General features: G+C 37.0%; 1 pseudogene; it reads right to left on the bottom strand.

The window, feature by feature from the left end:
* Nucleotides 1-12391: 12391 nt before the first annotated feature.
* The window catches only part of LOC127970566 (fibroblast growth factor receptor 3-like), a 40157-nt pseudogene continuing 29560 nt past the window's right edge, over nucleotides 12392-22988 (bottom strand).

Raw genomic sequence — 22988 nt, 5'->3', positions numbered from 1 at the left:
TATTATGAACTAATATAATAAAACAAAGGTGTTTTTAAATGTTTTAATGATATGATAATTAAACAGACACAAATATATACCAACATCAATTTTTTCTAAAATATTTAAATACACAACACTGTATTCTGAATAATAATAATAATAATAATAATAATAATAATAATAATAATAATAATAATAATAATAATAATAATAATAATAATAATAAAAAGTTATTGTCAGGAAAGTAATTGCAAATTATTCAGTTTATTAACAAGTCCATACACATATTCTTTTTTATTCATCTTCAAATCATTTTGTCATTAGAGAGCGCCTGAAAAAATCCTGAAATTAGTTTTCATATGAGATAGATTAGGTTTGCTATCGTAAATCTTCTTCATATTCTCTTCATCATTACCTCCTTAGTAAGTGTGGGATACATGTAAGGTATTTAAAACTGTGAGAAAGTCGTTTTGAAGCCGTGGAGAACAGCAGCTCTAGCCAGCATTTGTGTGATATTGGCTGTTCTGCACATGCTCACACACCCCTGCTTGGATCTAATTTGATAGTTTGGAGCGAGGGAATAGGCTTATACCATAGGACATAGTTTTTTCTGCATCCCTTTCGCTTTATCCTGCCCTTGTCTTCTCGGTTGTGTATGAACACTTGGCTTGAGCTGCAGAAACAGACAGGAAGGCTCAGTAGTGCAAATTACATGCATTCACAATGAGCATGTTGGGTGTCCAGATTTCTTTGTCTGCAGGTGGTGTGTGTGTTCCAGATGTGCCGATTGATCACGGTTGGACCCACTTGGCAGAAGGGAAATGGGTAAAGAGAGAGAGAAGCCAGTGCATTGTGTGGTGCGGTGGATTTTTAAGGACAGCTGGCAACGACAGCGCAGGAAGAAGATGCCAGCGCAAAACTTTACTGTTTCCTCTCTCTCTCATTCTCTCTTTCCTTCTCTTCTCTCCCTCTTTCGTTCTGTTGTTCAGGAAGTACGGACTGAATGAAATCCATTGACTGGCACTGGTCTGGTCTTCACTGCCTCGGCAACAGTTGTCAGGATGAGGGGCCCTAGGACACCCCCACTGAGAACCAATGTGTATTAAACACAATCCAGAACAAATCATGTGTAAACGGAAAACAGCTCCAAAATAAACCCAGACGAGAGCTGTGTGGTGTGGACCAATGGGTGTGCATTCAAATAGGCCTGGCCAGCTACACAAGTTTACTTGCTGTCATGTTTGTTTATGAAGCAACAAATGAAGAGCATCAAAGAAACGCCGAATCACGCTTCAGGAAGTGCTTAAGAATTTACGCAATCAAGATTTCAGTGACACTGAGACTGTATTCATTTTTATTTTTTATTTTTTTATGTTTTAATAGGGTGGAAGGAGTGCAATTAGTGTAGGAGGTAGTGTACATTTTAAAATGCAAAAGGGTATGAAGGTGACAAAATAAAAAATAAATATATATTAGGGCTATCGGTCGATTACAATTTTTAATCTAATTAATTGCATGATGTTTCTATTAATTGATTGCAATTAATCACACAATAAAATTGACTGTGAACATAACCACAAAATATTATTTAAAGCTATTTTTGTGTTAAATTAGAAACTATTAAGTAGACATTACAAATTGTAGCTTTAGAAATATTTTATTTGAATTTTATTGAATGTTATAAAATATTAAGGATACAACAGACTAACATTTGCTATGGAACATAAAAGTAGATCATTTGAGAAACATCTCAGTATTGTTTGTTCATAAAATGAAAGTCATTGGTTCAAAACAGCTTTGTTACCAACAGTCTTCAAAATACCTTCTTCTATGTTCCACAAAAGAAAGTTTTGAAAAGACACGAGGGTGAGTTTATGATGACAGAATTAACGTTTTTTGGGTGAACTATCCCTCTAATGTTATTACTATTATTATTATTAGTATTGATAATAATAATAAATAAATTATACTCTAAATAATAAACTAAATCTGCCAGCAGGTTTTGGTAAATGTCTTCATTCGGTTCGTTCAAACTGTTGATTCATTCAGGAATGAATTAAACGGCTCTCTTTATGAATGGGACTTTGAATCATTGATTCACACGACTCATTCAAAAAATGGGTACATTTAGAAACTAAACACTGCTATGTTGCTCGAGATGCAGAACAGTTCTTCTGTGGATTTAAAGGTAATAGGCCTATATTCTATATGCAAAATTGAGAAGAACATAAAATATTGTGTTTAAAATCTAACACAATATCAGCTTCTTATTTACTGAACTATTGTATAAAATCACATTTAAACTTGTGGTATATAGGACAAATTCAGCACTTGTGTAATACTGCTCTTCTTGTGTGATGTCATACGATATAAATATGAGACAAAAACCATAGAATGTTTAAAAACATGGATGTAGTGTCCGTGACATCACCTGTTGGTTTTTGAAGAGCGTTTTTAAAGCTCAAAGCTGGCGGAGTTGGCCGTTGCCATCTTAGTAACATGTCACTGTGTTACTCCCAGATATTCGAAAATGGGCAAAGAGGCGGGAGCTGGTTCCTGAGACCACACCCACCTAGCTCAATGGTGGTGACAGGAGCGGCAACCCACCTGTCTGTCACTCAAGTGGCAACGCCCTTAATTATACACAACTTTAAGGCATAATATAAATTAAACGGAGTTAAAAAAAATTCACCCCCTCACGGCTGTCACGAAGGGCAAAATTAGCTATATAGACAAAACAACACTTTTTGTACCAGGCAGTAAAAAAAAAATCTGCAGTAAAGCTGCTGTAGAGTCTATGGACTGACTCCCTTTTGGAGCCAGCCAGTCCATGAATTGTTGTTTTAGACAATTCTGTGTTGGTTTCACGAGAGACACCAGAAGGTTGCCGCTTGACAAAAACACATACAGGGGCATTGTTGCACCAATATCTTGAATTTTAGAGCATAACTGCATTTATGGAGTGTTACCCTGCATCATATTTGTCAGCAGTCCACTGTATGCATGTAACTGTAAGTATACAGTCAACCGTATGTAACATGACGCACAGGTCTGGGGGCGGGAGCAGTGCGTTAACTACGTTACAATATTTGAATAGCGTTTTTTTTATAACTAATAAATTAATTTGTGTTAAAAAGTGTTAAACTGACATCTCTAATATATATATATATATATATATATATATATATATATATATATATATATATACATATACACATAAAATCTCACGCTACGTGCTGAATAAATTTAAGCACACAACGAAGAAGATAAATTCAAACTGTAGTTTATTCCAAATCCACAGAAGAACAAGTAATCCAAGAGAGACTACCAACACAAGCTTCTATGACAAATAATATCAGACAACGAATGAACCTGAATGGGGAATTACAGCTAATTGTGATGTCGACCTTAACATCGCTAATAATGCATGTGGGCTTCTGGATGTATGAAAGCAGTCAAGTATCAAGTATTTTGTTATAGTGTGTGTGTGTAAGTTAACAGCACAGTGCTATTTTCTCTTTCATCTGATGAATTCCATCTTTAGAGTTCATCCTGTTTGCACATCAGCATGTGTTCCTCTGATGCATGAGTGTGCTTGAAAAGTTGCTCACATTTGATTTTCTATCATGGTGGGGACTTTCCATTTGACTTTTATTGTTTTTAAACTGAGGTAAGGATATTTTCTTTCCCATAACCCAAAACTCGAACCCTCATATAAACCGTTTTGCACTTTTAGATTTTCAAGAAATGTTTGTTTAGTTTTTTCATTAAGCTGTGTGTCAGGTTTTACTGTCCTTCACTATCCACATTCACATCTACATAAACAGAGATATCTTTTTTTTCCAGCTCTGTCTCTGTAAACTCACTTTTCTTAGGGAGTGTTTAGTTCCACAGGATGGAGAGGCAGGTTTAGCATATGGAAGCGTTCTGCTCAGCCTAATGACTGCTAATTTCACAGCAAATAAGTCAACAGAGATTCCTTTGAATCACACACCATTTACGAGCGGCCATGAACAGACAGCATTCCTCTGACTGGAGCTAAAGCTGGAACTGTCCTCTTATCTACTGAACTGCCACTGAACTGTAGAGTCCCAGTCTTTACCTCTAAACTGAACAGTGTGTTTCTGTATCTCACACACATGTAACACTGCCTGACTTTATTCTCAGCTAATGAGACTTACCGGCCTGCTCTGAGCACACACAAACACTCCTACACACAGAATAACAGCAGAGTGTGTGGTTAGAACTTTAATGCTCTCTCAGTTATGAATTGACACCGTAGTGCACATCTGTCACGTGTGATTTCACCGTAGAATTAAAATGACAACATACAAGTGTTAAACTATAAATATGATGCTGAACAAGCGATAACAACTTTGCAAAATAACAGGTTGCTGTTTTATCCCTAAAAAGCATTTCTGTTATTGCACTTAAACATATATTTCTATTAACGGAATTAAGTACTTGTTACATTTAGATACCATTCCTTTAGATATGATTTCAGAAAAAGCTATTATTTTTAAAGGGGAAAAAGTGATGCATGAAGTTTTAATTTCAATAAAAAAATAAAAACAAGTTATTTCTAGATGAATCGTAATTCATTTTTTTATTCTGTATTTTAACAAATCTCTTTGGATTACACACTAAATAGAGTTAAAATGATCAAATTATGTGACTTGAATGTCTTGTTAATTGTATAAGTCCTATTGAGGACACAACTGAAAAATGCAGGCACTGTTTCCTTAGAATAAGCCTGATGCAATTCAAAATTGAGACATAAATAATACATCTGGGATAGTGTGGATCTCTTCTCACCTATCACACTTATCCATCTGCGTCTTTCATCTCTGAGCTCTCTATGGGGCTCTGCAGCTCTGTGGACGTGATAGAGTTTATCACTTGCTCTCGTCTGGAAGTGAAATGGATCACAGACACACTGCTGCACATATTCCCCATTAGATAGTTGCAGACCTAAACAGATAGATAATTCCTTCACGCTCGTGTGCATTTGGCTGCAGGATAAAGAACATGCACGCTATATCTGGGTGATCTCGGAGCATGTGTTAAATGTCAGTTTTGAATATAACAATGAATTTTAGAAGCAGTGATGAAGCACATGAAATGACTAATCGGGACCCCCAGCATTTATCCAGCACTCCTTATGCTTGAGTTATAGAGCTACCCAAACTTTGAGGACATCTGGATTAAGCTTCTCACCAGTCAACTCAAGAGATAACAAATCTTGAAACCTTTTTTTCTCTTAATTTCTCCCTCACTCTGTCTTTCTCCCGATCAGACATTGCAGTGGGATTGTGCTCAGCTGGGACAAAAATGCTCTTACAGTTCATTCCTCTGTTTATAGCTGTTTTCTAACATTTGATATATTTCCGAATATTCTACTCAAGGTGTTTCTAGATGGGTCTTGATACCTTTTAGCTGTTGCACAAGGGGATTTTGCTCCAGTGACAGCTTTTTGTACCTTTTTTCTGAGAGTGAGTATTGTTATACAAGTACATGTAACCAATGAGTTTGCTTACTTGATCAGTTATATGCATATAATGCAGCAAGTTATGCATTTTTTATTATAAAAGAAAACCAAAAAGTTAAATGCGTGAAAAAAGTCTGTACACTCCACCAAAAATCACATGCAAGATGAAAAGTTTAATTAAAATTCAAGAGTTTGACATAGATGGCATGCTGTATATTAATGTAATCAGAAACAAATATGCCCAAATAAAGGTAAAAAATAAACATGCCTGAAAATCTATTACGGGGGCAGATAATTATACTTAATGAAAAAGTTAATAAATTACACAGTTGGAGACTGACATTAAAATCATAGATAAATAATAGCCTGAGTGTGTTATTAGCCCAGTGTTTGACAGGACTCCGTACTCCTGCACATAGCTGAAATACCCACCAAAAGCAAACCGCACCGTCCCACAATACGCAACAGATGAAGAGCCAGAGATGTGTGTGTGTGTTGAGGACACCTGTCCCCAAAGCTCACTCCTCTCTACGGCTGTCTCTCACACATCCTCACTAATCGCTAGTTTGGCAGCATTGCTCCGACAACATTCCAAGGTCCAGTTTCAGGAGAAGAGCTCTCTCACACAAGCTTACACAATTACACACGGACGCACACTCACACGTCAAACACACAGTCATTCTGGGGACTTGATGTCCCTTCTTCTTAACATGGTCTCCGTTTTGAACTTTCATCGCTGTGTTCCAGCTGTGAACTCACTTGCGAAATGAGGTTTGGACGTAATACTTGTAAAAAAAAGTGCTAATATATTAAGTAAAGTTCTCTTATCTTAGAAGAGGATCTGGCAAACGAAAGCCAAGATAGTGATAATGCAATAGTCCATAATTGATCTCTTGACTTGACTCGAGCAACTCATTTTATTTAATATCACGTTTCACAATATGGGAACAGTGTAATGCACTTTATTTGTAGAAAAGTTCAATGTGTTTGCAAGTGCAATAGAAATGAAAATTAGCCCAAAAAAGGGCATTTTGGTAGAAACATCCTAATTACATAACATCCTAATAAATAATTTTATAAGACAAAGGATGTGTAGATTCAGTAAACTTAAGTTCTGCATGCAAATATACCAGGATACTGTAACTATCCATAAAGCATTTTTAAAGGAGCCAAATTTCAAACATTCACATTTATGCTCTGAAAGCATTAGGTGTATATTGTAAGTGGATTACTGTACATGGGTTTTTAAGTCAGAATAATTTTCTGGAGTAATCAGCAGCATGCCACAGATGCTGGCGTTACAGCTTGAGCTGTGTTTAAACCAGAACATTCTTCTGGCGACAAGCATGAAAAGGTGTATTTGAGCAGCTCTTTGAGTGTGTCCGCAGTGCCTGCTTTCCTGAAACATTCTGGCATTGTGTTGCAGAGCCAAAAGCTTTCACACAGAATGTGTCTCTCTGTGGAAACATCTGGAATTTGAAGGAGTTAAGGATGCCAAATATGCTGCCACAAAACCTCCATACCCAGAGGGCAGAAATAAGAATTATAATTATGAATCTGACTTTTTCTAACTGTTTTTCCTCTTTTATTCACAACCTCATATTATCTGTCAGAAACAACAGGGAACTATTAATTTTAGGGGCTGCCAGTTGCAGCCTGGGTTCACTTGGTGGCCTATAGGTGAGGTAAAGATTTTGGAACTTCTTTCTTAATTAGTTACTTAAGGGATAGTTCACCCAGAAATTCAAATTCTGCCATATTAACTCACCCCTTATGTCACTCTGTAAAACATAAAAGAAGATATTTTGAGAAATATGTCAGTGTTTTTGGTTTAAACTTACAATGGAGATCAATGTTTTTGGTTCCCATTGGTTTCAAAATACATTTCCTCTCATGTTTTTTTTTTTCATAGAACAAATAGTCATTTAAATTATTTTTTTTTTTAGCAGGCACAACTTACAGTGCATTCAGGCTGTCAGTGCATTTACCTATCATGTGTTCCCGGGGAATCAAACCCCCAACCTGATGCTTGCTAATGCAATGTTCTACCACTTAAGCTACAGGATCACTATAGGTTTGAAATTACGAGTGTGAATAAAATAGGACTTTTTGGGGTGAACTATCTATTTAGTTTAAGAATAAATAGTCTATTTAGTGAGTTTTTTTTTTTCTTTAGTCCAAATCCTGAACAAATATCCAGTTTTTCTTTTAATAAACTATTTCTTTAATTTATGACTAAGTGATTCAGTGAGTTTGTTTAGTTCGGTCAATCTGATTTGTTTAGTTCAAATTCTGAAAAATGTCAAGTTTTTTTATTTTTACTAAAGCAAGCAGAATTGCAGCTGATCTTTACAGACAGTGATCACATACTTTCTTTGTAAAGAAAAGAGCATTTTTGACATGCTGTTCCATAGAAAAATAAGCTTGTGGCTTAATTATTTTATTTTATTTTATTTTAGTTTAGTTTAGTTTAGTTTAGTTGGTTCAGAATTCTGAAGTGAATAGACATGAAGCTTCTGTCATCTCTGTCGTCAGCCAACGGTAATGAGCATCTGGAGCAGTCCTCATGAGTGTCTTACTCTTACCATTCAGAAGACAGAGTTCACATTCTGCTGTGCTGGCATTTAGACGCAATTCAAATTTCCTAAAGCTCTGTGTAAACTTCTGTCAGTATGGCGGGGAGTCCCTCACCCCAGCCAGCTTCAGTCTGGACTTCATCCACTTGTCAGAGGAGTCTCCACGCTGACGCTTGGTTTGACACATCTCTCCTGTCTCAGCCTCTCACTTGCTTGTCATTTTTCCCTTCCGCCTGGCCCCCTCCCCCTTCTCCCGCGTTTGCGTCATAAGCGTTGGTGTCTGCAGTGGCTTTTTAATAGGGGCTGAAAAATGCCGCCGCTCTGCCGTCCAACGCCACAGACTAACGGTAAACATCTTGTCTGGTCAGAGCACAGTGCCAGCCGGGTACACACATGCACATGAAGACATGTTTTTACTTGATTAAATTTAGCAAAAAATAGTCAGTGACTCTGGCTCTTCTGTAACCACATCGAAGGTATTAATTATGCTCAGGCCTCCCAAACTCTGCCTCTCATTGCATACCTCAGACCACCGATGAGTGTTTGTGTGTGTGTGTGTGTGCACTATACACACTAAACCAGCAACAATTACAGAAGGGTCTGGCACAACATGAGTCCAGCAAACACACTTATACACAAATCAAATGAATTAAGTGCAGTCGGGAGGAGATTTCCTGCACCCTCTGTTTTTAGGTCTGTTTATGCAGCGGGGCCATTTTGGAGTCTTTCTTTTTGGTCAAAAAATATTCAGTGTGTTGACTGAGAATACAGACCAGCACTGGGTACAGAGAGCCATAATTATCTTTACACAACTCACAAGTCAGGGACGTTATGGTTTTAAAGGCCATTTTTATTTTTAAAACTTAATAGGGGCATTATTTGAAGTTATATAATTTGATATATCATTTAAAAAAGTTCTCTGTGGTTAATTTATAATTTTAGTTTAGGTTATAACCGGTTTCCGCTCTCTGTCTCCACCTCTCTCTCTCGGACCATTATAACTAAATTAGCCATTTGTTGCTTACAGACTCCTACTTTGTTTGTAAAATACTTTATAATAAAAGTATTTTTCCTTTTGAGTTCAATATATTCTGCATCTCTTCATCATTGTCTTTGCAAAGCCTTTGTGATGTCTGCAGCCCGTCATCTGGGTTATTGCAGCAAAAGATGGTCTTTTGAAAGTTAGGGTATTCTTATGATATGACCCCTTTAATTCTGAAAACGATATATATATTATGGTGTGCTGATTACAGGACCCTGAGGTGTACTCATATGCTCTGAAATGCATGTGAGTCCTCAGCTACTTTTTGTGTGTTTACTGTGTATACCACATGTAAAGAAGGGAGGGATGGAGTCACTGTGAAAGCTGCAGTGGGGAGGACCAGGTGCCACAGCTATCTTGTGGCTATCTTGTGGCCTATCATCAACTTGAACAAACACAGAGATTTTGCATTAGTAATATTACAAAACCCCACGAGGCGTCCCCCATTTTGGGTTTTATGCGAGCTGTTGTCAAATGTAATAATTGTAGAGATTTTTCCAAATCTTCTGTACACAAAAACTCATCTTCATCTAATGAACTCCAGCTCCTGTGCCATCAGCATCACACACATGTATAATTTTTGTGTTAATTTTGATGTTTGTTTTGCATGATTTTCCTGATGGAAAATCCAACCACGGCCAATTTGTAATATTTCTAACAAAGGAAGTTGTCTGTTGGTATTTTATAGAATCCATGATGTTATGTGCAGACAAATAGGCACAAAGCATTAAAGCTCCGGCAGTATATATAACTGTGGTCATGGGGTACTTTTTTATCCCTCTGGACTCCTTTAAACTCATCTCACATATTCCTAAAATATATTTTTTAGTTTCATCTGACCATAGATCCTGGTCCTGTTTGAAGTTCCAGTCATGTCTGGCAGCTGAAAATGCTGGAGTTTGTTTTTGGAGGAGAGCAGAGGACTTTTTCTTAAAATCCTCCCAAGCATCATGTGGTGATGTAGGTGCTGTTTGATATTTTTTTAGTCTTTCTGAACCCAAGACTCTTCAGCAGTTTTCCAGCTGTGTTTTTTGGAGAGTCCTTGACCATTTAAACTATCCTTCACACCATGCATTAAGATGATATGGACACAAGTTCTCTGGATTTGATTGGAGTGCTTTAATTATTGACCTGATTGTTGAAATGGGAATTTTCAATGCTTAATCTATTTTCTTACAGGCTGTTTTTTGAAGTTTAACAATCTTTTGGTGCACATCAGAACTAGTTTTACTCCTTCTGATGGATGATTCAGGGAACCTGGCCGTTTTATTAACTCATATTTATACTTCTGTAAAACAGAAGTCATGGCTGAACAACTCTTGTTTGTAGTCACTCTATATTTCATGGATATTTTATGCATAATACTTTTTAGGGGTGCTAATAATTATTGCCAGTGTGCAATGGAGAATAACATTTATTTCACAATGTAATTTTCCCACCACTTTCAATTGTTTTACTTCAATTCTGGGTTACATTTTTGTAAATATTAAAAAAAAAAAAAAAAAATCACAACCCCCAATGCTCATATTTACCAATAATTCCAACTTTTTTAGGTCTCAATATAAGCCCTGTGTTTCTGTATTTATTGTGCAGCACTGTATTTTCTGATTTCACAAGAGCAATGTGAAATGTGAGCAATTTTCAGTGATGGAGAGCATGCCATTGACAGAGAAATGTTCATATGGTCTCCTGCAGCAGCGCACAGCTCATTCCTTCAGGGCGCTTTAGGATGACATCACTCGTGCCACTGCGGGACCAAACACATTATGCATCTGCACATAAACAAATGTCCTCATTGAACTTATTATGCAGAAATATAACCAAACGTTTATAAAGCGCTTTGTAACATACAGATGGCTATGGCAAGATTACAGATCCGACAAATCCCACAGAGCATCTGATTTTGAAGACTCTGACTGAGGTGCTTGATTTCCACTGATCCCTGAGCAATTGCATTCAAGCTACTGCACAGTGGGACAACCTGCTTATAGAGTGACATCAGTGAACCAGGGGAAGAAAAACGAGAGAAATTGAGGCTTTTTGGAGTCAGAGAACCCTGCAAGAATAATAATAAAAAAAAGAGGTGTAAAGAATTGAGGGATGCACAGCCTCCCCCTGAGCAAACACAGCTCTGAATCAAACACACCGATTCAGACCTGGCTCTCTCAAACACATTTGTGAAAGGAGCTCTTGAGCTGCAAAGTGAAGTCCATGCACATGAGCGCGCACACACATATCTAAAGGCACTGAATGAGTCTCTTCAGAGCCCTGGGGAAGCAGGATGTTCCCCTTCAGGACATATTTGAGTCTTTCAGCTCTAGAGAGCCCGGCAGGACTCCAGCAAACAAACACTCACAGCCACAAGTGTCCTAGTCCAAAACTTATGAAACGTTTTTGTTGTTATTCTGCACAACATTATTTCTATTATGATGACACATTTTTCTATTACATTATTGTATTAAATATATATTGCACACACATTTATATTTACATTTTGGGTGCTACTTGCCGTTTCTTTGTAATTACTTGTGAAATTTTCTAGCAGTTTCTCAGTGAATATGGTTTCAGAGTATTCTACATCAGTTTCTTTCTCCTGCTCTGTGTGAGTTTGTTATACCTGCAATTTATTTTATGATTATTTCAAGTAATTGGTCCATGCATGAATTGCCAGTTGCTGAGTCATGCACCCATGCAGGTTAATTAGTGTCATTTTATGCTTATGCTTTTAGGCTTGACCACTGATTGTAATAAATTGGCTTTGGAGGACAACAGTATTTTATATCTCTCCCTATATATGAAGCAAGGAAATTAAAATGTCTCAGAAGAGTAAGGAAACCAGTAAGATAAACACAAAATGTTATAACATTTGTTATAACATTCACAAGTGTAATAAAGTTGTCTTTAGCATACATGAAAGTGTATGATTTGAAAATGGTTAGAAAAGGGCATTTGTTTAATAAACTTATTTTGTTCTTGTAGTAAACTGATTACGTGTGTCTAAATTCTGAAGATTATTGCATTTTTAAGTACTTTTCAAATGTCAGTGTTTCAGATAATGATTCCAAAACCCATTTTGGCTCACTTTTTTTTTTTTTGGTCATTCAAAGTTTGCCTACCGAAATGTCAGCGCATCAGTATTCGGCAGTATTCATCACTGAGAATTCAGGAGTTTCAAAATGTACTTTCTTTCACTTCATTTCAATCCTTATGAAATTCTCTCCCACACTTGGTCATTATTGGCTAAATAAACCTGAAATACTGAGGGTGGCCGGTATTGATTGAAAAAGAATGTGACAAGCGGGCACTGGTTTTGTGGTGTTTATTGAAAAGGTTTTGATTGACAGCATAATTCCGTCAGGCACAGACTAATAGAGTGTAAAGGGGTTTAACAGCTCGGAAGGGGCACAACTGAAACAGAACGGAATGTTCCACAGATACAGAGATATGAAAAAAGAACACAAAACACTGTTAGTCAACTATTCCATTCTTTTGTTAAACAGAGAGGGTTGCAGATGCTGAATGCCTTTAATTCTGCAAATGTGTTACCTCACCGCGTAAAGATAGAAATCTACCTGGAATGCAATGAAATACTTCTGTAAGAAAACACTGTAAAGAAGCTTTCATCCCTATTAAAACAATTTGAAAACAAATTAAAACAAAAACACATCTATATAAAATCTATTCATTTGCCAATTTAAATCTATAACTTAATTTAATATCTTAATTCTAATAAGAGCTGAATGGCACTATCAAATAGAGCTTAAGAGGAAAAGAACAAATGCGTAAAATGAAAGAGTGTCGACATCAGACCAGTATTGCTCAACATCCAGCCACTTCAAAAAAGTGCTGGGAGACACTTTGTCCTGTGAAACTGTCTGGATGTTCATTGTAAACATTTAAGTCAATTTTCTTCAACCCCTTAACGCATCTTGGCTCTGCCTCCATCCCAAAACACACAAGCATGAAGGAATGCTGTCCTTTTGAATAAGAGAAGGTCACGGAGGCAAGCGGATGACGAAAAACCAAACAAAACATAAATACAAGGAAATAAATAATCTGGGTTTGTGACAAGGAGGGAGGAAGACCAGCAGCATTGTTCGATATGTTTGAAACAATGCAAAAGAGCGGTCAGTAGTAGAGCTTTGGATGCGGAGGTGAGCCAGAGGTTATAGGTTGTACAAAAAATAAAAAACCAAGCTGAGAGCGATCGCTTGCCCTGCCATTCCACACCACCAAACAGTGAACCAATAACTCCACACGTTATGGACAAACACTCAAACACTGCATCCAACAGAACATGATGCCCCTCAGCTGGAAGAAGAAATTACAGAACAACGTCATCCATATCTTTAAGAACCCAATCTGAGAATTAAGGTAACGAAGTGCCTTACACATATTTACTCATTTCTCATTCAAAGAAACACCCTGCTTATATCTGTTCTTGATGTGACCATACGTCACAACATTCATCCGCTCAACTCCCTCCCAGGCACTTGACAAGTACAAAAATTCAATGGTTTGCAGAAGGAGGGAGCAACTGCTTCGCTCGGCACCTGTACAGTCACCTCCTATCAAATCTACAGTTTTCATAGTTTAGCAGCAAGCGGATCATCCTCTTTTTTTCCCCCCATTATATATTATTGCCGGCTTTCTGCTTGAATGCAATTGTCTGAGGACACCCTGAGACACGACCAAGCTATCCCATAATGCTTCGCTTAGATTCGCAAGGGCCAGAGACACTCATCTGACAACCATGCACGCTAGAGTTGAATAGCAATAACGGTTCTGTACTCATTAACATAAAACTCCGAGCAGAGAGAAAGATTTTGGCACTTTGCAGACATACCGACCCAGAGGATTACCTCAAAATGTTATTATACATATGAATTAGCAAAAGAGCAAATAAGAGCGACAAACTCATAATATGGTTTCACCATGTACCTATATGCTATGGTAAGTTTTACCTACATAGCACTCCTTCATCATAGAGTTGGATGAAAAGACCACAGCGCTCATAATCAGAGAAAACCAACACTGTTATTTTTTTTTTAAATACTGTATTAAATAGATCTCATGCATGGAAGCCCAAATATGGAGATTTTTTTTTTTTTTAAATATACAAACATGATGAAAAGTGCTTTAATTGTGAGTCTGACTGGAGTTAAAAATACATAGTTTCCTCATAAAGATCAGAAGCACTTGTGGTCCTTTTATCATTAAATTCAATACTGACTACTGGCAAAGCAACTACTTGTTTCATGTTTAGAATTCATACAGTAATTTCATCATTTTGCTCTGCTGATATCGCCAATTAGCTTCTCGTACATTCTTGTCACTGTAAACTAAGAATTGGAAGAAAACAAGCAAATATAAAATACAACCCATCGGTTGAAATCTTGCACTTCTGTGGTAAATAACTTACAAAATTGAAAACAAAAACCCTTTGTTTACAGTACCAAAACCCGACTATAATTTTAGACCCCCTTAAAAACCTTACGTCTATAAATAGCTTTACAAATATACATGTTCATTCAAATAAAACTTTTGTTTAGCTTTTTTAAGATTAAATGTTTACATGATCTCAACAGTGTATGCTCACTTGCTTTTAAAAGGTCATTCTTTCTTTCTTCTTTAGATTTTTTTTTTAAGTACACTGCTACCGACTGCAATATGATACATATTTATATCTATATATTTACAATAAAAACTTTAAGATACGTACAAAGCACACAGTTATATATCTTCTAATTAAATCTCACATCTAGGAGATTTCTCTCTTTTAAAAAAGGATGAAAAACGTTCTTTGTGAGGAGTGGAGAGGAGAGACTGGCCATGGGTTTGATTCTCACTCCAGTCAGATATTGCTGTAAAAACATTTCCTGTCTGTGTGTGACAGGACGACTCTGTCTGTCGCTTCAGAACCGTGCGGTGACACAGTGTCGATCCGTTCTTTTTTGTTTCCTGTCCAGCAATTTGTCTGTTGTTTTTTTTTTTTTTGGTAGGCACGGAATGGTTTGACCCTTCTGACTGCGTTGCGCAAAGGAAAAACGAAACTGGCCGAATATAAAAATAGGAATTCTCTTGTCATAGACAAAAAGCTGAATAATGATTTGGAAGAAAAGGAGCTGAAGGATAGGGGCATAATCCGTCCTTCAGACCTGCGAACAGCTGGAAGTCTGAAGCTTCTCGTTGAGCGTTTCATGAGATCCACACTGTACCAGGAGCCCAGAGCAGCGAACTGGAAGGTCCCCACAAAGCACCATTTCCGCCCCGGGTCCTTATGTTCGTATGACCCCATTGCTGTGGAGGTGATGTTTAGGGAGGCAGGGCTCGTCAGGTAAAGGGTCGTGAGCAAACACAGAGTCGTCGCTGGAGGAACAGGTGCTGTTGGAGTCTGGACAGGTAGGGGAATACTGTTCGAATGGCACCGACAGGTCCAGATACTCCTGATGGATGAAACACACACACATCAGTATCGGCGAGTTCAGGCTAATAAGAGTTAAGGTGTTTGGTTCGCTGCACAAGGTCTCTTACATCAGTGGAGGTCATGGAAAGAACCCTGTCGTGATCCTCCACTAGCTGTCTGAACGTGGGTCTTTGTGAAGGAACAGCGTGCCAACACTCACGCATAATCATGTACCTGCACGAATCACAGCACAAAATGATACATGCATTTAATATGTGCTAGAATTAAAATAATAAAACATTGATGGGCAATAGATGCATCCACGTCATGTTGGAATTACTGTAATTATGAGATTCAGACTTATAAAAAGCAGTCTTGCTTGCTTTTAAAAGTATAAAATTACTTTTAATAACTCGTAAACTGACTTTTCCCAGAGCACATTCACATAAAAAAAAATACTCTAAGTGATGCCAGCATCAAGTCAATGTAGTTGAGCATTTATCTTTTAATATTTTATGTTTAATTCCTCTAAATGACTATTGTTGATATCTTAATAATGCAAGAATAATCAGAGTAAACGATAAACAATACAGTTAAATAACTAATGACCTGCTAAATAAACTGCACAATCTGTCCAAAAAATGTTGTGTGTGTGTTATTTTGTTACTATTATAAATAAACAAAATTGTTTTTATGATTGTAATAACTATTTATGTAATATTATTTTATTCATAGAGTATTTGAGCTCTCTCTCTTACTCTCTCTCTATATAGTATTGTAAATACACACACACACACACACACACACACACACACACACAATACTATATACTACATACACAACACACAATACTAAATGCTTTAAAATCTCAATTTCTTCATTTTGAAACATTAAACCATGGAGTTTTATTTATGTGTTTCTTATCTTTTTTATATTTACTTAAACTGTAGCTTTTTTTGATTTAATAATTGTACTAAACCGTATTGATTTAAATCTTTCAGCCCTATTTCACAGCTTTATTTTAAGTGAAGAATACGTTTTCATGAAACGCAAAGAAGATCAGAAACGTACAGTTCGTGAGTGCAATTTGCAGGTTTGTCCATCCGATGACCCTCCTTCAGCAGTTTAAAGAGCTCCTCCACTGGGATACCTGGGTACGGTGAGCCGCCCAGTGTGAAAATCTCCCACAGCAATACTCCGTAAGACCACCTGAGATGCAAGAGAGGTCACAGTTCAGAGCAAATAACGGGGCAACAATCCCACATTTACAGTACAGCACAAAACATAAGTCCAATTCAAGGATAAGTGAAGTGTCTAAACACGTGATAGGCCTGTATATGCCGGTTGTGTTTGAAATAGTAGAGTCACAATACTCTCACTATCTGCCTGTCTCTCTCTGGGGTGTAGATACTTGGCAGATGTGAGAGAGGAGTTTTGTTGGTTCTCACTGAGGCTTATAATGTATGTTGGTGATATGAGACGTGAGTCTATTAAACTAGAGTGAGTGTGTGTGCGCACATATGTGTATGTGGGTGAGTGTTATCACAAGCTGCTCTGTTAACTCAGGGCTCTTTTGTTTTGGCCCCATTCCTCCCACGCCACCACTGAGCAGTGCTAATCAAATTAGCCACGCTAAGAGACAACAGGAGCTATGAGCCAGCTAATGCTACCAGGCCAAACACACACACACACACACACACACATACAGTCAGTTAGAAGCCTTATGGGGGCTGAATAATTGGCTCGTCATTATATCACTATCCATTCATTAGCTTTATGTTGGAGTCAAATCTCATTTACGCCCATCAGCGTGGTGCTCACACAAACTCAAACACATACAGAGCAGATCGAGTGAATGAAGGGCTCACTGCTCATATATCATAGCATAAGTACAGCCTATAGACAGAGGCAAATTATATTATTCTATTACTGCTGTCTCAGGCCAACTGTGATTAAAGAGTATTTAGACATATTGGAAAGTGCAGCTCCGGAGTCTGATGAATGGGTGTTCGCTCTACTGAGAGACAGTGTGTAGTATACTAATCAAAACCTGCTGTGCAAACATAGACACACTCACTACTGTTCAAAAGCTTGGGGTCAATGAGAATTATTTTTATTTTTTTAAAAATTGAACACATTTATTAATCTATTTAGGGATGCATTCAGCTGATCAAAAGTGACAGCAAAGACATCTATAATGTTACAGAAGGTTTCTATTATAAATAAATACTGTTCTTCTAAACTGACAAAAATATATTAAGCAGCACAACTGTTTTCCTTGATAATAAAAGATAATAATAGAAGATAAGATACAAATAATAACATTGATAATAGTAAGAAATGTTTATTTAGCCCTATTTTGAATTTTATTTTGAAATACCCCCCACCCCCCCATTTGAATTTCGTGTGGTGCATTCGCACAGGATAAGCAAAGCCTGTTATTTTACTCGAATTTACTGAATTATCTCTCGGAATTAAGATCACAGACAACCTTCGCAATTATTACAAATGACTGGAGGGCACCAGGTAATCCTAATCCCATGCAAATAGGGCTTTTATCACTAAATGAACATATTATGATGACTTCTGAAGGATCATGTGACACTGAAGACTAAAGTAATTATACTGAAAATTCAGCTTTGCATCACAGGAATAAATTACATTTTATAATATATTTAATTTGAAAACATTACTTTAAATTGTAATAATATTTTACAATATTGATATGTATATGTATATATTTACATTTACATTTATTCATTTAGCAGACGCTTTTATCCAAAGCGACTTACAGATGAAGACAGTGGAAGCAATCAAAAACAACAAAAAGATCAATGATATATAAGTGCTATAACAAGTCTCAGTTAGGTTAACACAGTACACGTAGCATGGGATTTTAAATAATATAATAAATATATATATAATAATAATAATAATAATAATAATAATAATAATAATAATAATAATAATAATAATTATATATATATATATATATATATATATATATATACATATACTCTTAAAAATAAAGGTGCTTCATGATGCCATAGAAGAAACTTGTTGTCTAAATGGTTTCATAAAGAACCTTTAACATCTGAAGAACCATTCTGTCTCACAAAAGGTGCTTGGTGGTGAAAGAAGATTCTTCAGATTATAAATAGGTGGTTCTGAATGGAGGTTCTTTGACCGAATGGTTCTTTGTGGAACCAAAAATATTTTTCTATGGCATCGTTTGAAGAACCTTTTGAAGCACCTTTATTTTTAAGAGTATATATATATATATATATATATATATATATATATATATATATATATATATATATATATATATATATATATATATATATATTCGTATGTATGTATATGTATATGTATAGACTCACACACATTTATATTTATGTATATTTATGCTGATTCACTACATGATTTTTTTGTGAATTAGACTACACTATGTTGTATGTTTATTGTTGATTGCAGCATGTAAAAGCTCAGAAAGATGTGTTGTCTTTGTTTTATTTAGTAGTTCTCAGCCATTTTAACTAACAGCCTTTTTTTTCACATCTCTGAACATTGGCTGTGAATTCCAGTGCAGGAAACACTGGCACACTCTCTTGGATGGCTTTGATGCTATCGTTGCAGGGTTATGGTGTTCACTTACATTCCTTTATCGCTTGATGAACTTTATGAACAGATGGCATGAAGTGATGGAGGAAAAAAGACGAGGTATGCATGGCAATGTAAACTCACACATCGCTCTGGTGCGTGTAGACGCGGTCGAACAGTGCTTCTGGTGCCATCCATTTGACGGGCAGACGACCCTGAAAGGACACAGATCAGTGAGAACAACAGTGGTGCTGACCCAGCAAGACATACAGACGCCCAACGAACATCAACAGGCCTGCAGCTTAATCTCCTACTGTCCTGTCTAATGGAAATACACTTCAGCAGTTCGCATCAACAATGCTCTCTAATCTCCAACTGTCCCATCCAATATCCAAAAATTTCACCAGCCACAACCCCACATCGAAAACCTGCCATCACAACACCTAACAGTTCCATTAAACACATTATATTTATTGCACCAGTGTTGGGGAAGCTAAAAAGTCCTACTGTGTTTAATAGCATTTAGCTTTGATTATATTAACAATATAGAATGGCCATTTAAATGTCATGTAAATAAATTGGTGATCCATGCTTCTAAATTTGGGGACAAAAGCACCTCTTGATGAGTTAGTCCATGTATGTGATGGATAATTATGCAAGTTACTAACAGTGCTGATATATAGCTGTGAAACACTATGTCATAATCAATGATTTTTTACTAATTACTGATTTGGACAAATGTCTGGACAAAAATATAAAAGTAAATAACATAAAACTCTAAAATGTAATGTAATTTGTAATCAGTTATGTGTTACAGTTTGCCAGTACTGGCTATAATTAAAAAAAAAAAAATTGCCAAGTCATTACTTTCAATACCAAATTTAAATTCGGTAACAAAAAAGACACAGGAATGAGTTCAGAACAAGCTCTAACTAATCAAAAGGTGCTAATACTGATGACTCTGTGAACCATTTTTTAATAAGTACTTCACAATGAATGGAAAACAAGTGTAAACCCCCCCCCACCCAGCCCCCACCCAGCTAAGCTAATGTCACGTTACTGAAAATGTAGTGAAGTTACTGTAGCAGCACCTCTAGTTTCAGCTAGCTGGATTCAAGTAGCTATTGTATTTCACAATGTACTGCAGGCCAGGTAAACTGTGATTTGTTCAATACTGCCCAGTACACACCAATACACACACGTTCTTATTACCAACTCCTGACATCAATCAATGGTTAATTCAAGACAAGTTGCTCATGAAAGCACCATCAAAAGTTCTTAAACTTAGCATACACAAAATTCAACACCTGCAGGCTTGACATTTGAAATACAGTACATAACCACATCCTCTGTGTTTCAATCCAGTGCCACCCAAAAGCGCTATCCTTGAAGCATTCTGAGATTGATAATAGTGTCGACTTACGTTGGTGGTCTTCTTGTAGTAGTCAATGTTGTGCACATCTCTAGCCAGGCCGAAGTCTGCAATCTTCATCACGTTGTCCTCGGTTACCAGAACATTCCTGGCCGCGAGATCCCTATGGATACACTGGCAACACAAACAGAAAGAGGAACATCTTTTATGCTCAAGTCTGATAAATACACACTATGATGTACACATCTGGAAAATAATAACTGGCATCCGTAGACAGCATTTATAAACTTTATAAACAATTCAAGCATATTAAATTACTTCTATTTTAAGAAGTTTCCAAACTGAGATAAGTAGATGTGTTACCTTCTTTGAGGCCAGGTACTCCATACCCCTGGCGACCTGATAGGCGCAGGACACCAGATCTTTAAATGTCAGAGTTTCATTTGGGATTTTACAAGTGTCAAATGAGTAGTCCATCCCAGGAGGCCTTCTCGCCCGCAAGTATTCCCTAAGATTTCCTTTAGAGGCATATTCTACCAGCACGTACAGAGGACCTGCGTGAACACAGTCAGAAACAATTCAGTCCGAAAAATCTAAACCGACAAAAGCTAAACATAAGCCTGGATACTGCATACTGACCATCTTGTGTGCACGCTCCAAGCAAGTTGATGATGTTCTTGTGTTTTCCAATCATCTTCATCATCTCCATTTCAGAGACAAGGTCCGAGAGGTCCTTATCTGTCCCGTCATCTAAGAAAACAGTAAAATATTATCACAATTTATAAGAACTGTTTTCTGTTGTAATATATTTTCAAATGCGACTGATTCCTGTGATGCCAAAGCTTGTTGTTTTTCCAGGCTTTAGTGCCACATGATCCTTCAGAAATGATTCTAAGATGCTGATTTGGTACTCCAGTAACATTTCATATTATTATCCATGTTGAAAACTGTTCTGCTGCTTAATATTTTACTTGATTTTTTTTTTTCAGATTATTCGATGAATAGAAAGTTCAAAAGAACAGTATTTATGTGGAATAGAAATCTTTTTCAGAAAAATGTTACTGACCCCAGTATTTTGAACGGTAGGATACTGCATATTATTAGTATATTAGTATTTATTATTTAATTACAGTTAATCACACTCAAATGACATTTACTAAAAATCAAATATAATTTAGACTATCTGGACACACACTCACCTTTGAGCATCTTGACAGCAACAGTGAGAGGTTTGTTGGGTTTCTCTTTGTCAATCCCAATGGCTTCAGCCATCACTACCTGCCCAAAGCAACCCTCTCCCAACGGTTTTCCCAGCGTTAGTCTACAACAGAAACATCGATCAGCAAGGGACAAAACTCATATGTATTATAGTCATTAGATGTTCACTTCAGCTTGTAACTCACTTAGTACGTGGAAACTCCCACTTGGGGTCAGAGGGCAGTTCAAGTTCCGAAACGTTGGGCAGCATGGGCCCATCACTGGATGACAGGCGGGCGATCCGGACCAATGGGGTGTTGGAATTCATGGAAGAGTTCGATTCCAAGGACACCTGCTTGGGTAAAGAATAAAAAGAGCATGTTATTGTCCCTGAAAGAGAATAAGACCGTGAAAATAAGAGCAAGACAGCAAAGGGGAAGGATCAAGATGTCTATTTTAAGAATCTCATCTACTCTGAAGTGTTGTGTGTTGCAGACAGAAACATGGTGTCTGTTCCTCAGAGGAGTGCTTCTGAGAGAGACAGGTTTGTAGCTGTCAGGTCTCCACATAATGGACCACAGAAGACTTTATGAAGCAACATTTCAATGCTGCCGTGCACACATAGCTATCATCTGGAGTTTTGCTGTTGTCTTGTATCCAGTAATGTGCTCGGGAGCCACCAGCTCATCAACTGGCTCATTTTTTTCTTTATTCCAACTAACATCAGCGGCATCATCAAAATGTAATATTTTCATCCCAAACTGTGGCTTCTCTCCAGCACTGATTTGCATCTTTTTCTGAATGTCATAACAACGGCATGTTTGCCTTAACTTGAGCACTATTCTTTTAGTTCCATGCGAGCACTGCTGTTTCCTTTAGGAAATGCAAATCTGTGTACACTTTCATGAGACACTGAGAAAGTATGTCAGCAGTAGGAAGATCAAACTGTCTGACAATGATATCTCAATATTTTCTAAAATCAGAACTAGCTCAAAATATACACCTACACACACACTGAATGAAAGAAAGAAGAAGAAAAAAAAAAACACTTCAGCGTGATTATGTAGCTTGCGTTGATTCCAGTGTGACATTGCCATGCTTTGATTACTGGAAATAACTTGAGGGAAAAAGAAGAAGAGAGTGTGTCAGCTGCAGCTGCTGCAATTTCAGATGTTTAAAACAACTGAGAGAGAGCGAGTTTCACCAGGAGAGAAACATGATATAAACTCTGGCAGTCTCCAGGAGAGCATGCATATCCCTCTGCCACCTCACATCTATGACATCCACACGGTATGTCTTCATAGACACCAATAGCCCAAAGA

The sequence above is a fragment of the Carassius gibelio genome, chromosome B13, assembly GCF_023724105.1.
Source record: "Carassius gibelio isolate Cgi1373 ecotype wild population from Czech Republic chromosome B13, carGib1.2-hapl.c, whole genome shotgun sequence".
NCBI classification, from domain to species: Eukaryota; Metazoa; Chordata; class Actinopteri; order Cypriniformes; family Cyprinidae; genus Carassius; species Carassius gibelio.
This window is presented reverse-complemented; position numbering and strand designations above follow the sequence as displayed.